Genomic DNA, 13,905 nt, shown 5'->3' on the forward strand with positions numbered 1-13,905 from the left:
CATAATTCTGAAAAAAATCTGAAAGGGCACTCAAGAGTACTTTGCAAAACAAGTAAATGTGAATAATTGAAAGAAATGGTTGATATTTCTAGGAACATAAAAATGAATAAAACTATTCCAAAATAGAAAAAGAAAAATAATTAGATCCAGAACGACATAGAATAAATAAAAATGTAATGCTATCTTTCTAAAAATGACTCATTTCCAGACTATTTTACTGGTTAGAGTTTTTTTTTTGTTTGTTTTGGTTTGGTTTTTCGTTGCTGCTGTTATTTTTCTTTTTCACTGCTAGAATGGAACACTTATCTTTTATATATAAAATCAGTATGAGATGCAGTACAGAAAAAGAAAAAGATTTTGTTTTAGCAAAGCAAAAAAAAATTGTTGCTAAGATAGTACTCATCAAAAAAAATTATATATCTGAAGAAGAAACACAAGGATGATTCAATGACACAACTATTAAATTAATTCACATATTATAGGTTAAAGAAAAACAGACACTCATATTGATGGGGAAGAAGTTAAACTTTAATCTTCTATGTCTGGAAGAAAACTGTGAAGAAAATTTTTAAATGGCACAAGACACATGAACAAGAGAAAAGGACTAATTATATGTGCAGAGATTGATGGAACATGTGGTCTGGTCATTTCAATGAGTTTCTGTGACTTTCAGAAAGGAGGGCCAGAAAGAAAGCTCAATGGGCTGGGGCATATACTTTGCATATACTTTGAGCTCTGGGTTTGATACCTGACACCACGTGTTTTCCAGAGCACTGCCAGAATAGAGTCAGGGGGGTGTGGTATAAATGAAAGAATTTTATATATGTGTCCATTGAAAACAGAAGTACCAATCTATAGTCTGGGTGACCAGGCTCTTCCTCACCTCCTGAACCACAGGAATGGTTTATTTCCTGATTTTAGGGTGATCAATGATTAGCCAAAACAACATTCTCATTTGGATGCTTTTCAATTTCCTTCAGTTATCAATAATGAACATACTACTTCAGCACTATTGGAATAGCCTGTAATTTTTTTAATTCCCATACTTTCAAAATCAAGTGCTGAAGACATTTGACAAAACTGAACATTCATCCCTGGAGAGAGAGAGAGAGAGCGAGAGAGAGCAAGAGAGAGAGAGAGGGAGAAAGACATGGGGGAAAAAGAGAGAATATACAGCAACATAGGAATACAAAGGCATTTCGCTTACATTATATAAATGAACCAAACAAAGTCAGTATTATCTATAAACAACAGAGTTGCCCTTAAAATGAGGCACCAGGTCCAGGGAACCTGCCTTTCAAAGGGCTCTACAGATGCTTTGCCAGGCAGGGAGGCGGGGATCTCACCCCGGCACCACAAGGTCCCTAAGCACTGCCTGCAGTAACCCCCAAGTACAGAGCAGGGAGTAGCCCCCAAGCACTCACTGCTGGTTGTGCATTAAAGATTATCTTAAATGTTTTTACTATTTAAATAAAATGAGGAACAAAGCAGATGCCAACAATCAGTGCTGTTATTCAGTATTTCTTTGGAACCACCAGTCAAAAGAAATAACACCTAAGAAAGGATAAAATGTCATTGTACAGTTAACTGGATCTTAAATCCAAAAATGAAAAATTATCTAGGATACATTTTATAATAAAATTTAATAGATGACTTAAAATTTAAATAAAATGAATTGAAATTTATTTATCATTCAATTAATAAATGAATTAAAATTTTCCCATCAGAAAGCTTTTGCAATAGAGAAGATTTCTCTTTACAACAGCAATCAAAATATCTAAGATTAGGCAAAATACAACTGAAAGATCTATATGAGTAAGACCGTAAAATTCCACCAGGAAAGGGGTCAGAGTGATAGTATAGCAGGGAGGGCATTTGCCTTGCATGCAGATCACCCAGGTTTCTTGGCAACAAGCTGGCAGGCTGGAAGCTGGCAGGTTGATAGCCTCAAAAATAACCAACTTCACAAGCAGAATTTGTGAGTGCCTGGGGGTTATTCCTGACAATGTTTGGGAACCATGTGGTGCCAGTGTGGTTGGTGGCTCCCAAGACCCTCACTGACATCACCAGGAACCAGACCCAGAGTGTTACACATGCAAGGCACATGCTCACCGACTGAGCCACATCCCCTTCCCAAGAAGTTCTTTCTAAAGAAGAGCAGGCTGGAAAAGCACAGGCTGGAAAGGTGTACTGCAGATAGTGGGTGCCAGAGATCTACAAATCCTCTCATGTGCTTGGGCCCCAGGGCCACACTCCATCTTATCACCAACCTACAGAAAGGGCTCTAGTGAAGCTGAGCCTGGCTTTACCTTGGGCGTCTGGACAAAGGACCAAGGACAAATGCTCCTGTCGAAACAGCAGCTGATTTTAATATTGCGATCAGAGCTTAATATCTTTTGGACTGATTTCAAAACATTGATAAGACCAGACATAGTATAGGATATAACACAAATTGCCTCTACTTTCAAAAACATAAGAGAAGAAATCAGTCTTCAATGTGATCTGAATACATGTGAACGTTTTATGCATGGTAACTCAGGACATCAGATCAGTATTTCCTAATAAATATCAGCAGCTGCTTAAAAGTTCTTGCTCCATCATAATGTCTAAATATTCTCTCTATAGGTACTTACATGTTTCTTTCTGGTAAGAAATATATACTAATAATAGAATTTACTTGTAAAAAAATGGGTGAGGATTGATGATCCAAGGAGTAGAGGAAAAACTGGACTTCCTTTTATTCATTTTTTTTTTTTGGTTTTTGGTGGGGCACATCCAGCATTGCTCAGGGCTTACTCCTGGCTCTACACTCAGGGACCACTCCTATAGATTCGGAGGACCACATGGGAAGCCAGAGATAGAATGTGGGTTGACCACATGCAAGGCAAATGCACTGCCTTTTGTACTCTCTTTCCATCCCCTTACAGCATTCTTTTTGTTTTTTAACTTTTTGGCACTCTGTGCATTTTTGTAGTTTTATTCATCATTTAACTTCTATATAAAAAAAAAAACTAGAATGGAGAAAGTGCAGAGATCAAGGCACTTGCGGAAGCTTAACCCTAAGCTCCACCACGAATGATCCCTGAGTACAGAGACAAGAGTGCCTCTGAGCAACACCAGATATGACCCCAACCTGCCCCTTCTAAATGTAAAATAAATCAACACATATACTTAAATATATTTGCAAACAATAAAAGTAATGGCCATTTAATTAATTAGATTTGTTTCTGACAATGGATTTTCAAAAACAATTGTAATAGAACAAATAATTTTTTATCACAGACTCTACTTATACTAGCTGCAATTTTCTTCCACATCACTGAAAAAGTCTATGAATATTATACAACAATCATAATTCTGGAGATCTTCATCATTCCAGTTATTATCATACTATATGTGCTAACTGTGAACCTTCTGCCTCTTTCTCTTGACTGGCCTTTACTGGTAAGTATTTGTTTTTATTATTTGAATATAAATTTTACTCTCATTCCTAGAGTAAAGACTCCGCTCAAGTGAAAACAATAGACCTGCCTCAGTAGAAGGACAGAAAGGAGCTGTGACAGGAAGTGACTCTGGTACCAAGAAAGAAACTAGTCTAACAACCATAAAGATTACTTAGATAATTCTGCTGCAGGCAAGCACCCTAAGTGCTATACTATTTTTCTGATCCCTGAACTCCTATTGTTTACCAACTGAAAAATTCCTGAAGCTAATGCTTCTTAGACAAGGTCTTGATCAATAATTTTTATCTAAGCCTAATGTTTGCAACCTTATACAAAGCAGCAGGGGATAACAGTTTTGTTCTCAAGCACAAGGGATCAAGAGATCATGCGGCCCCACTAAGTGGGAGAATTTTTTCTATGGAAGTGAGAGGTTAGGCATCCTGGCAGGTATTCCCAGGTTCTGACAAAATGGTGAGGTGAGGTCATTCCCCCATTTCCCGGTCAACAGATGGAATTTAAGAAATTAAGTCATCTATGGTAATAAAGTCGTCCACAGGAAACTTGGTGTAAAACAAGGTCTGTCTGTCTGTAAAATCCAAACTCTTTCATGAGTTGATGGTCTTGGTGCTCTGCAATGGCTTCTCCATTGTCACTCTCCCTCCAGCTTTGTGCTCCTCCAAGTCTCTGAATTTTCTATCCTTTGCATCTTTTCCTGTTTCCTCATGGTTTTCTTTAAATGTGGACCTGAGGGTGCAGGAATAGCTCCATAAATTGACCATAGACTTTGCATGTTGGAGGCCATGGTGAGAGCCCTAATACCACAAGGTCCCCCAAACACTACACAAGGTAGCCCCGACCACCACTAGTGTGGCACAAAAATTAAAAAGAAGAATATTTTTTTACAGTGGAGCCAGAGAAGAATGACTGTAGCCTAGATGGGATACAAAGGCAACATTCTCTCAGGGTTCCTACCTCATCATTTCAGCAGAAAGAACACCTGGAGTCTACTAGCAGCTGACTGGGAGCACAGTCTGAGCACAGATAGCATGGGGTTGCCTTCTGAATCACTCTGGCCACTTTACCAGATGCTTTCAGATTCATGATGCTGGTATTTCACATTCTTTTCCGACTATGATCCCCTCCTGATCCTATTTTCTTCCTTTGTGCATTCCCCTTCCCTCACTGCTTATTCATCCCTATGTCTCATGTTATAAGCACACATATGCATAACTTTTTCTTGTGACCCCCTTAAAATATCCTGGCAGTCCTCAAGAGGTTATATAATAAGTCAGTGGAGTTCTAACTCCATTCTTTGACTTCCATCCCAGACAACTGAGCAAATCACTCTAAACATCAGTCTATCCTCTAAAAATGGGGACATAAAAACTGATTTTGGTGAACACTCCAGTGGGTTACATGAGATCATGACTGGGAAAAGCTTCCACACTGAAAAGCATCTAACAACAGAGGGCACTGACCAGACACTCTAAAATCAGGCCACCAGACACTCTAAAATCAGGCCACCAAAATTCACATCCCATCTGAGCCACATCACAGCTACCTCCCCTCAGCACCACAGACAGTCCCAGTGACCTCTCTTCCATGTTAGATCCTTTTCTACAGAGATCATCTTTTGTCTAAACTCCAAAATATGCTCTCTCTCGCTCTTACTCACCTTCAATTCAGCACACATACAAGCAGATTGAACTAAGATTACAGAACCTAGTACTAAAAGAAAGATAACACAGGACTTTCATTCACTTACAAGGAAAGTCACAACCCACATATGTCCAGGGAAAATCCATTTTGACCATGTCTTCAGAAAATGCAAATATCAACAGCACAGGTATCAATTCCAGAATTCTCATCTGCTCTTCACATCTGCCTTCTTGGGAGATATGAACCTACTGAAGTAATGACTAAGGCTAGGAAGACAGTGTTGGATTTAGGTGCTTGCCTTGCATGTGGCTCAACCTAGTTCAATCCCGGTCCCACCTATGGTCCACCTACACCCGCGTACATCTCCCCAACACTCAACATGCGGGTGCAATATTCCAACACAGAGTTGGGAGAATCCCTCAAAATCACAACAAAAGCAATGACCCAACTTCTACCTGCAGATTTGGGAGCAGAATTACATAAGTACACTTTTTTAACATTAAAATATTTTATTTTATTTTTTTATATAATTTTTATTAGTGAGACACCATGAGGTACGGTTGTAGACTTACAAGTTTTTGTGCTTGGGTTTCAATTATACAATGATCAAATACCCATCCCTCCACCAGTGCCCATTTCCCACCACCACGGATCCCAGTATCCCTCCCACCCCCATCCCCCCCACCCCACCATGCCTCTGTGGAAGGGCATTCCCTTTTTGAAGGGCTAAAGAAACTTTTATACAATGGAGTACAATGTAGCTGTTAGAAAAGATGAAGTCATGAAATTTACATACAAGTGATACTACATGGAAAGTATCATGTTAAGCGAAATGACTCAGAAAGAGAGGAATAGACATAGAAAGATTGTATTCATCTGGGGAACATAAAGTAACAAAATAGGAGACTAACACCCAAGAACGGCTGAGATTAGTACCAGGAGGTTTGCTCCATGGCTTGGAGGTCAGCCACACATGTTAGGGGCAAAGGGAGCTCAGATAGAGAAGGGAGCAACAAATAAAGGGTGTTGGGAGGATCCTCTCAGGATGGGAGAAGCATGCTGAAAGTAGACTGTAGACCAAACATGATTGCCACTCATTGCCTCTTTTGCAAACCATAAGTACACTTTTAAAATTTACTTTTATATTTTAAAAAATATACCACGGGATAGGATACAGAATGTTTATGAATTTAAAATACAAGGCTTCAAAAACCCATTTGTGATGGGCCAGTTATAGGTAGGATCCCAAGCCTATGCTCACCTTCCCTAAGTGTGCCCTTCAAGAAGAGTCTATTTTTTTTTGTTTTTGTTTTTGTTTTTTGTTGCCACCCTGGGGACTGCACTGCAAGCCTCACACACAAAAGGCAAGTGTTATACCATTGTGCCACATCCCTGGCCCTTTTAGAAAAGTCTGAGTGAAAAGCTCTCAACATTTCTCTTTCTTAAAGGTATTTTTTAATGAAATTCATTCCATTTCCATGGACAAAATTCTAGCAAGGACCCTGAACTCACATAAATCCATGTCTTTCTGGAAGATATGAGAAATATGCAGACAATGAGGGCCTGAGAGAGATTGTACAGTGGGCTGGGAATTTATTTCATGTGTGGCAGACCTGGGTTAGTTCCATTTTGTTGCCTGAGCCTGTCCAGGAGTGATCCAAAGCACAAAGCCAGTAGTAATCCCTGAGCGCCGCTGGGTGAGACCCAAAGACTGGAACAGAAAAAAACCAAAAAGAATTATGTAGCTTCGGGGGGATGCTTTATCAAAGGGAAAGCTTTGAAACACTGGACCAGAGAGGACAGGGGTTATGGCACTTGCCTTGCATCTTACTGACCCCAGCATCACATATGACGCTCTGAATATCACTGGCTGTGACCCTCACAAAACAAAATAAAAAGTCCCCAAGGGCCTGAGGAAATAATTCAAGTCATATAGTCCATGTGTTAGTCTCTGGAATAGTCCCAGGCACCACACTACCCACACCCAGAGCTCCACTAGGCGTGACTTCTAAAATAATTAAAGTAAATGAAAAAGACATCCAAACTGGAGGCAAGAGAGATAGTAAAGGAGTTAAGTTATTTACCTTGCATGTACCCAACACTTCTAGGACTTCTGGCATTTCATATGATCCCCTGAACACTGCAAGTTATGACCCGAAGTCAACCTTCCTATCCATCCATCCCTTGGATGGATAATTGATCCAAAAATATTCTATGAAATTGGACTGGAGCAATGGTACAGTTGGTAGAGTGTTTGCCTTGCATGTGGCCAACCTTGCATGTTCAATCCCCAGAATCCCATCTGGTCCAGCGCCACCAAGAAGGACTAATTTCTGAGTGCAGAGCCAAGAGTAACCCCTGAGCACTGCTGGGTGTGACTCAAAGCCAAACATAGAAATAATAAAATAGTAAAATTTTATTATACTTTCCTGGAGCCAGAGAGATTGTACAGAAGGTAGGGTGCTTACCTTGCACATGGCCAACCAAGATTTGATCCCTGGCACCTCACATGGTTCCCCAAAGCCCACCAGGAGTGATCCAAGTGCATAGCAAAGAGTAAACCCTAAGCACTTCCAGGTGTGCCCCTCAAATTTAAAAAAAGAGTCTTTAAATTTTCCAGTAAAGTTCACAAATTTCAATTCTATATTATAGGAAATTCTCAACCATATTGCTTCTACTATATTCCTTTTACTAGTTGGTAGCATGGCACTGAGAGAAAGCGGAAGAAATTTTAGCTTCTATATTGGAGGGGTAAGTATAGACCTTATTAATTCCACTTAAGACTTACTGAGAAGGGATAAATAGCAGACCATATTCCTCTCATATACAGAACAACTTCTCCACTTTTCCCATTCCTTGTGGCAGGTCTGATTTTTAGAAGTGTACAGTTGTTCCAACCTCATGGCAGGTCTGATTTTTAGAAGTGTACAGTTGTTCCAACCTCATGAAAACCTTCATATCTTCTCTAAGTGGGTACGAAATCAAGTTCACTGAACCTTCATTGAAAAAAGCACATACTATATTTTTAACATTTTTCAACATGTTCTTGTCCATAAATAAATTTTTTACCTTATTGGACTAGTCAATTATATTTAAAATCACTTGAAAAGAACAAGAATAGGTGCATATGTTGCCTGAGACCATGCCCTGCCTGCGACCATGTGGCTGAGCACATGCGGTGCCCGAGCACATGTGTCACCTCCATCTCCACTCCTGAGATGTGTACTTTTATGCTTTCATATCTAATTCTGGAATGTGTGTAGGGGCTCTCTCCACCCTTAGAGAAGCCTGGGTTCTCCCTTGAGATGTTACTCTCCCCTCTTCCACTTTCACTCCTTCCTTCCCTCCAAAACATCCAAATAAAAACTGTGTAATTTCAAAAAGAAAGGAAGAAAGAAAAGAGCAAGAGTAGAAGTAAATCAGTGTTCTGTCAAAAGTGAGTGACCCAGCTAAGGAATAAAAAAAGGAAGACACAGATGGGGTGAAAATAGGAAAATAGTGCCTCGTACCTGATTGAACATTGTCTGGTTTTATTTTTATGGCTCTCAATTTTATAGAATTGGGAGCTAAGGTTACTAAGCTCACTTGCCTAAGTCATAGAGTTAGAATAAATTTGGAGTCATAACCTCATCATATGAGGAGTCCATAAAATGGTAGATGTAGGGCTGGGGTGATGGCTCTATAGGCTGAGGAACATGCTCTGCATGCAGGAGCCCTGGGCTTGATCCCTGAATACCACAAGATTTCCTGAGCACTAGACAGGAGAAGTAACCTATAGGAACAGAGTGGGGTGGTCTCAAAAAAGAAAACAAAACATGACAGATAAAATACTTGAAGGTTGGTGGTGGGAGAAGAGACTTTGACTAAAGAAGTGAAACACCAGGAAACAAAATTTACCCAGAAAAAGAACCTTTAAGTGCTTAGACCCCTGTCATAATTAGTAAATATTTGTCATTGTCATTGGTTTGTGACTGCCTGAGTTGCACGTTGGGGATCGAGTCCCCAGTCCTGGCCCCCTGGGGGAAGCTCACAGATGAGCAGAGACAAGACCTACCTAGGAACAGTTCACTCCTGGTCACAAGAAGAACAAGGAGGCAGGAAGAAGCCAGGGACTGCAGATTCTCAGGCACACGCTCATTCAGCCAAGCCAGCTCCCAGCTTCCAGGCCACTGTGCCTGGGCTCCATGGTTCTGCCCTGGACAGAGAACCCACCCCATCCCCGCCTGTCAGGGCTCCAGCTTTGGGCCAGTTCACTCTTCACTCAGCTTACCACTGACTGGCGGTGAGCAGGCTCTGAGAGTCTTGCATCTGGTCTCTCCTCTTGATCAAGTTCCCAATCCAGCATAGCCTAGGCCTCATTTCTGCCCTGCTTTGGCACCACTTTCCAAGCTCTGAGCCATGCCAGCTTCCATGGAAACACTGGTCCAGAACTTGGCATTCTACTCTAGTCTGGGGCTTCTTTCATGCCTTTCCAGATAGCCCAAGTCCTTTACACTGCCTCAGGACCCCAGCCCTCCTTGGGTCCTCTAGCTCCAGGGACCTGCTAGGACCTTTCCCAGTGGCTGGGCATCAGACCTGCCATTTCTAAGCCCTTTTTCTTGGGGTGGGGTGACAGAAATCAGGTCGGGAGAGGCTGGGAGGTTCTAGTCATGCCTGCAGCCAGGACCAGCAGACAAAAGGAAGCCTCTCTCTGGGGCTACACCATGATCCTGCCTTGCCCACCCTGGGTCTTGTGTCTCACAGATTCTGTCCTTCGCAGCAGCAATTGTGTGTTTCGTGGATGTCTATTTGGTCAACAAGAACATAAAGAGCAGAGAGAAAAAGGTTCTGGGCTTCAAAGATGAACCGGAGAGGGTCTCCATCTCCCCAGTTTCCAAGACCAGTCCCGTGTCAGGCCTTTCAAAGACTTCCTCAAAAGTTTCCTCAAAGGCCTCCTCGAAGGCCTCCTCAAAAGCCTCCTCAAGGGCCTCTTCGAAGGCCTCCTCAAAGGCCACCTCAGCAGCAAGTGTCAAGGAATAGCCCAGTCAATGACCCTCAAGTGAGTCAGCCACACCCGCCCTGCTAGTGCCTATGCAGTCCTTGTGTGATCATAAAATCTGGTTTGCTCACTCAGAATGCCTCTGCTTCCTGGTGTTTATGGGATGAAATCAGGGAGCCTTCATCACTGGCTTCTTCAGGTCCGGGGACACATGTGTGTTTTGTGAATGGCCCGCTAGTGAGGTGCGGCGCAGGGGAGCAGCTGAGTGCACAGGGATTGAGATTCATGCCCAGGCTGCAAAACAAGCAAGACGATTTTTTCATTCACTGGTCACAACCTTTGGCAGAGGCAACCTGAAAGCAGGTCAGAGGATGACAAGCAATAAGCATGGCCAAGTGTGTCTGGGCAGCAGAAGAGACTGAGCAGCCCCTGGGCATGTCAGATCCACCCAGATGGTGACAAAGCCCAATCCATGTAAGAGCATTGCAGTGGTCCTACAAAATGGAACCGTCTTCTTCATGGGGTATTTGTCTTTGCTGGACAAGGAGGAAATCCTAAGCCAGCACACTACTTAGTATCTGTGGTGAGTTTTAGGGCTGTTCATGTAGTAAGAAATTATCTCATCCTGAAGGATGGGAAATTTTCCCTATAAAGGAAAGGACTTCTTTACTTTGCACAAAATCTTCAGAAACAAGCAAAGCTTGACAGTAAAGTGGATGAAACTTCCCGTGTAGAATCTATTTAGATAAATATGATATACAGGGCTCTCTGGAAAGATGGCTCCCCAAGAGAGCCCAGGTATCACATGTGATATTCTTGCTTTGATTCCCAGCCAACATGCACAAATACATACGATTCAGGGAGAGGCACAGATCTAGATCTAGTATCCTGGATGTGGTAATTTGAAGAGCCAAAAAAGGTGGACAGCCAGGACCTACTGTCAATTTAGCCATTTCCTTCCATGGAAGAAAACTGTGCTAGTTTTCAATGAAAAGAAAAAACAACATGAGGATCTTTGTGTTTTCCAGATGCTTATTGGTATAGCTGCATGTTTTGCTTTCATCAGTATATTTCTTTTTAAAAAAATTCAAAACAAAGAGAATGAAAACGGTCTCACACATGATAACCTCTCAGGGTCTGTATTGCAAACCATAATGCCCAAAAGTAGAGAGAGATTATGGGGAATCATATCTGCCACGGAGGCAGAGGGATGGTGGGAAAGGGGGGTTATCCTGGGGATATTGGTGGTGGGGAATGTGCACTGGTGGAGGGATGGGTGTTTGATCATTGTGTGATTGTAACCCAACCATGAAAGCTTAGAGCTATCTCACGGTGATTCAATAAAATTAATTTAAAATTTTTTACAAGATAAAAAACTTAAAAAAGGGAAAAAATGTGGGATGCAGTAGCTGGGAGTGGCACTGAAACCTTAAAATTTGCTCAAATTCTCAGATTCATGAGTGGTTGGTACTGTAAGAATAGGAAAAAAATATGTCCCAGATGGGGTACTTTATGTCTGTCCCCACACTAAATATCGCATACAATTATGATTTTACATCTTCCTATGAGTAATCTTAAGCCAATAAATCTGAAGTTCCCCCCCCAAAAAAAGAAAAAGGTCACACACACACTTATAAGCAGCAAAGGATGGGAAGTAAAGGCAAAGACACTCTTTTCAGAAATCAGAGTATTTCTACTATCCCTCTGGTGGTCTTTCTAGAATGGTTTTCTTTCCCATTTTCTTTTTTTGCTTTTTTTGGGGGGTCACACTCGGCAATGCACAGGGGCTACTCCTGGCTTATGCATTCAGGAATTACTCCTGGCAGTGCTCAGGGGACTATATGGGATGCTGGGAATTGAACCTGGGACTGCCACATGTAAGGCAAGCATCCTAACCACTGTGCTATCGCTCCAGCCCTTCTTTACCATTTTAATAGCAACCTTTAGTCACCAGCTGGGGTCAGGGGGAGGGGGGAAATCTCTATAAATGAGTTTCTAAGACAAAAAATGATGCAGAAATTTTGCTGTCATTCATTCTGCAAAGGCTTCTGAACATTTTAGTGTAAGGGGAAGGCTGCAGTGGTGCCTGGTGAGATAAACATGGGCTGTAGGGCACAAAGGTTTGGGGGACCAAAATGTGGGTGGCATCTGCTGTTAACACTGACTTTCCAAAGGATCCAGGGGAGAGCAGAGCAGATAGCCCCACAAAGATTTGTCTTTAGTGCAGGGCTGGAGATGGAAGCCAGGTTCTCCTCAAAAAAAGCAGGTACCACTACACTCAATCCCAGATCTAGCTTTCTTTCTTTCTTTCTTTCTTTCTTTCTTTTTTATTCTACATTTTTATTTATTATCTTAAAATAAGAAACTTAAAATAAGCTAATCTTAAAATAAGAAGCTTCTGTACCTCTAAAGAAATGGCGACCAGAGTACAAAGACAATCCACAGAATGGGAAAGGATATTCACCCAATACCCATCTGATAAAGGGCTGATATTAAGGTTATTCAAGGCACTGGTTGAACTCCACAAGAAGAAAACATCCAACCCCACCAGAAAATGGGGCGATGAAATGAACAGAAACTTTCTCAAAGAAGAAAACAGAATGGCTAAAAGGTACATGAGAAAATGCTTGACAGCACTAACCATCAGGGAGATGCAGATCAAAACAACAATGAGATATCATCTCACACCACAGAGGCTGGCCCACATCCAAAAGAACAAAGGCAACCAGTGTTGGCATGGACGTGGGGCGAAAGGAACTCTCCTTCACTGCTGGTAGGATTGCCAACTTGTTCAGCCCTTTTGGAAAACAGAATGGACGCTTCTCAAAAATTTAGAAATTGAGCTCCCATTTGACCCAACAATACCACTTCTGGGAATATACCCCAGAGAGGCAAAAAACTATAGTAGATATGACATCTGCACTTGTTTATTCATTGCTGCACTGTTTACAATAGCCAAAATCTAGAAAAAACCTGAGTGCCCAAGAACAGGTGACTGGTTAAAGAAACTCTGCTACATCTACACAATGGAATACTATGTAGCTCTCAGAAAAGATGAAGTTGGGAGTCTGGTGCTACCAGCAGGTCAATCTGTACCTGTGAGGCGAGGGCATCAGCAGCCTGATGGTGCCTTCAGACTTCCAGATACCCCAAAATTGCTGCTATGCCTTTGGCCAGACCCCAAAAACTTGGAGCAAAGTTTACCAAGAAAGTAAACGGCCAAAAATTAGGTATGTGCTCCATTGTGTACCTTATGGTATTTCACTAATAAAAATTTTTTTAAAAAAGTTAGGTATGTGGGAGACACACCCACAAACCACTTCCGGCTCAGCTATATAACTGGAGGCAAGGCCTCTCTGGTTCCTGATCAAACTGCTTAATGGCCATGATCCCAGAGACTCAGAAACAAATCTCAAAACCCAGAGGCTTTTGGCAGAAATGCATCCAGTCCCTTGCAGTAGGTTACCGGTGCTGGGTCAACCCAGGTGGGAATAGGTTTCGTGCTGTGGCCTGTTCCCCCTGGCGGTCCAGTGGCCACCATCCTCCAGAGGCCACTGGACAGTTTGGGCCCTCAGTGATGAGATATGTGGAGTCTCACAAGATGGGGGTGGAGACAGCTCTTTCCTCCCCACCTCAATGAGATCCCTGAATTGTCACCCACGAATGGCCTCTCTGGATCCTGATCAAGCTGCTTAACAGCCATGATTCCAGAGACTCAGAAACAAATCTCGAAACCCAGCGGCTTTTGGCAGAAATGCGTCTGGACCCCACAGTTGGTTACTGTCGCCAGGCCACCCCAGGGGGGAAAGGGTGTTGTCCCTCCAC

Source organism: Sorex fumeus, unplaced genomic scaffold (assembly GCF_029834395.1).
Source record: "Sorex fumeus unplaced genomic scaffold, SorFum_2.1 ptg000122l, whole genome shotgun sequence".
Classification (NCBI taxonomy): domain Eukaryota; kingdom Metazoa; phylum Chordata; class Mammalia; order Eulipotyphla; family Soricidae; genus Sorex; species Sorex fumeus.